The sequence below is a fragment of the Salarias fasciatus genome, chromosome 2, assembly GCF_902148845.1.
Source record: "Salarias fasciatus chromosome 2, fSalaFa1.1, whole genome shotgun sequence".
Taxonomy (NCBI): Eukaryota; Metazoa; Chordata; class Actinopteri; order Blenniiformes; family Blenniidae; genus Salarias; species Salarias fasciatus.
Genome location: NC_043746.1, coordinates 3,285,902 through 3,290,243, shown reverse-complemented (window position 1 = coordinate 3,290,243; position 4,342 = coordinate 3,285,902).

Genomic DNA, 4,342 nt, shown 5'->3' with positions numbered 1-4,342 from the left:
CATGAGCCAACAAGGCTCGGTAGGACTCCTTCTTCAGCTTGACAGCAGCCCTTACTTCCTGTCTCCACCACCGGGTTCGGGGGTTGCCGCCACGACAGGCTCCAGAGACCTTACGACCACAGCTCAGGGCAGCTGCTTCGACAATGGAGGTGGAGAACATGGTCCACTGGGATTCAATGTCCCCAGCCTCCCACGGGACATGAGCGAAGCTCTCCCGGAGGTGGGAGTTGAAAACCCTGCTGACAGAGGGTTCCACCAGACGTTCCCAGCAGACCCTCACAACGCGTTTGGATCTGCCAAGTCTGTCCGGTTTCCTCCTTTGCCAGCGAATCCAACTCACCACCAGGTGGTGATCGGTCGACAGCTCTGCCCCTCTCTTCACCCGAGTGTCCAAGACACATGGCTGGAGATCAGATGACGCGACAACAAAGTCGATCATCGACCTCCGACCTCGGGTGTCCTGATGCCAAGTGCACTTATGGACACCCCTGTGCTCGAACATGGTGTTCCTTATGGACAAACTGTGACTAGCACAGAAGTCCAATAACAAAACACCACTCGGGTTCAGATCGGGGAGGCCGTGCGATCCAATCACCCCCTTCCAGGTCTCACTGTCGCTGCCCATGTGAGTGTTGAAGTCCCCCAGTAGAACAATGGAGTCCCCAGATGGAGCACTGTCCAGCACCCCTCCCAGGGACTCCAAGAAGGCTGGGTACTCTGCACTGCTGTTCGGCCCATAAGCCGAGACAACAGTGAGGAACCTGTCCCTGACCCGAAGGCGTAGAGATGGTATACTGGTCATTGGAGATTTTAACATACACATGGACTCACTCACATGCCGACAAACTTCAGAATTCAAACAAGTACTGGACTGTCTTAACCTACAACAACTCACTGATCAACCTACACACAATAAGGGCCACATTCTGGACTTGGTAATCACCGACTCAGTTCCATTAACTGATCTCCATATCTACAACATTGGCATCTCTGACCATCAGGCAATAACAATCAGGATTCCCATCTCCTCTCACTTCACCAAGCACAAACGACAAATAGTATTCCGTAATATCAAGAACATTGACTACACCTCTTTTAAACAGGACGTTCAACTTCTTTTCGTCCTCCCTGAACCTACAGTTGCTAATCTTGTGGACCATTACAACAAAAGCCTCAGTTCAATCCTGGACTCGCATGCACCAATAAAAACCCGGACTGTCCCTTTTGCTTGCTCAGCACCCTGATATAACAACCAACTGAGGACTTTGACCGCAAGGTCAGAACACTACTCCACAATCATAAACAATAATCCAGGTAATTCCAAAAAACTTTTCTCCATCATCCAACACCTTCTCAAACCACAGATTCCTTTACATCACTCACCAACAGTAGCTAACTGCAAGAAATTCTTGGATTTCTTCACCTCAAAAATTCACAATCTTCGCTCCACACTGTCATTTACATCCAACAACACCCAGCAAAAAACTCTCTCAACTTTTTCTCACGACGCAGCAGGTCGAGAAAATCATCCACTCCTCAAAACCATCCACTTGCTCCTTAGATCCCCTGCCCTCCCTTCTGCTAAAAAGTCACTCCAAATCCTTCAGTCCCTTCATAACCAAAATTATTAATCTTTCTCTTGCTTCTGGAACCGTCCCAACCTCCCTTAATACATCTGTCATTAAACGACTCCTAAAAAACCCACTCTCGACCCTGAACCCCTCTCTAGTTACTGTCGTATCTCAAACCTTCCATTCCTTTCCAAAATCCTTGAAAGAGTAGTCTTACGTGAATTGCACAATCATCTCACAACTAATAGTCGATACAAAAAATTCCAATCTGGTTTCCGCCCCTCCCACAGCACTGAAACAGCTCTCATCAGTGACCAATGACCTCCTCATGGCCTCTGACTCCGGTTCCACATCCCTCCTTGTTCTTCTTGACCTCTCTGCTCCGTTCGATACCATCGACCACCACATTCTCCTGCACCGCCTCCAGCACCACATCGGCCTCTCTGACACTGCCCTTCACTGGTTTCACTCCTACCTCATGGAAAGGACCGAGCACGTGGTCCTGGGGGATGCTAAGTCCCGCCCTCACACTGGCACCTGTGGGGTCCCCCAGGGCTCCGTGCTCGGCCCCACCCTCTTCGCCATCTACATGCTTCCCCTCGGGTGTGTCGTCCGCAAACATGGAATTAATTTCCATTGCTATGCTGATGACACACAGCTGTACCTCAAGGTCTCCCCTTCTGCCTCCCCCTCCTCCGCTGCCCCCCCACCCCCTCCAGCTCCTGCCTGGATGAGATAGGGGCATGGATGAGTCAAAACTTCCTGCAGCTGAATGGCTCAAAAACTGAAGCCATTCAAACCGGAACCCCTCATCAACTTCACTCTTCTCCCATCTCTTCCATTTCTCTTTTCGGTCATAGCATTCCCCTCTCTCCCTCTGTAACAAACCTCGGGGTCAAATTTGACCTCCATCTCTCCTTTGACAGTCATGTCAACCACATCTGCAAAACTTCCTTCTTCCACCTCTGTAACATCTCTAAACTCTGTTCTTCACTTTCCCTTCCTGCTGCAGAGAAGCTCGTCCATGCCTTTGCCTCCTCCAGGCTGGACTACTACAATGCACTCCTCATCGGGATCCCTGGCAGGAGCCTCCAAAAGCTCCAGTATGTTCAGAACAGCGCTGCCAGGGTCCTGATGAGGGTACGGAAACACGAGCACATCACCCCCATCCTTCACACCCTCCACTGGCTTCCCGTTCACCTCCGTATCGAATACAAAATCCTCCTGCACCCCCTCAACCACTGTCTTCACGGTGACGGCCCCACCTATCTCACAGACCTGCTCACACCGCACACCTCCACCAGGACCCGGTCAGGCCAACAGCACCGTCTGCTCCCGCCCAGGACACGGCTCAAGACCATGGGGGACCGAGCCTTCGAGACCGCTGCTCCCCGTCTGCAAGAGCGAGCATCCAGCTGCAGACAAGACGGTGGCCGCCTTTTGCAATCCATACTGGAAGTCCATGCCGGAAGTTAGTCCATACCGGACTGTTTCCTTATTTTGGTGGAAGTTGGTGTTGAAAAGAATGTGGATCTCCTGGAGGCGGATGGTAACCTGGCAAAAACCATTTTCACATGTGCAACAACGAATTGCTTCACATGTCCATCTGGGATTTCACTCGGCAAATCCGTTTGGGAAAGGAGGGACTTGCTGCAGAACTCTTTGTGTTCATTGGACAGAAGAACACAGTGCACCGCCTAACCATGTTTAGTTTCAGCCAATCACTGCAAAGAAAAAACCTCTTGCTGATCGTTTTTCAAAGATGCAATAGAGGATTCATCCAAAACAGATTTAATCGCTGTCGGGACATCCACTGTTTTCGCTAGCCATGCTAATATTATTAGCAGTCCGTGACTTCCTGCTTCCGTCAAAGCGTGATGTCCCGCCCTAAATGACGCGTGATTGGTCTGACCGAAAAAAATCTGAGCGTGATTGGTCCGGCCGAAAAAAGTCTGATCCCGAGCACATAGGCTGGAGCGGTACAAGATGGATTCTCGTGGTGTGTGAGAACAAATACCGCGAGAATTCAGCTTGCTGGCAAGGTTAGGCGGATGGTTCCTTTGGTTCTACTGGATAAAAAAACTCCAGCTTTGGTCCAGAAAGTTTTACTAAAACTACATAGATAGAAAAGGTGTTGTATTGTTTCCATCTCATTTTTACAGAAACAGCAGTTGGAGTCTACGTCTAACTTAAATCTTTGCAACGTTTTTTTAGCTGGATTCTTTGCTTTGTTATTGATGCAGAATTTTTTATCCTTTTAATAGATGAATGAGGCCTTTTGGTTTCACTGAAACAATGTTATATTCTATTTGTGAAAGTTAGATTTTGTATTTAGTGATTAATTCGTTATAGCTGATTATTTCTCCTAATTTTGAAAAATAAAGTTTTGTTTTAGTGTGTGATATTTTCATTGCTCCACAGTCTGATGGCGGCCTCCATCTTGTCTGCAGCTGGGTGCCTCTCAAAACAGACGGGGCGGGACAGTTTCAAATTGAGCTTTGGAGCGTGATGTCACAAAAAAGGGGCGGAGCCATTTTTAATGTTGATCCGCCATTTTGAAGGGGTGCAACAAACGCACTGCAGTGCAAACCCATTAGAAGCTGGGAAAGTAATGACCAAAATGGTTCGAAACTGCTGTGTTGCTGGTTGTAAGGCTCACTGGCCTGACCGGAAGGGCAGAAAGTGAGAGAATGGGCTGTCTGTTTTTGGTTTTCCTGCTTGGAAGCACCGTATCATGTTACGGCTTGCCTGGATTGCTGCTGTTAGACGTG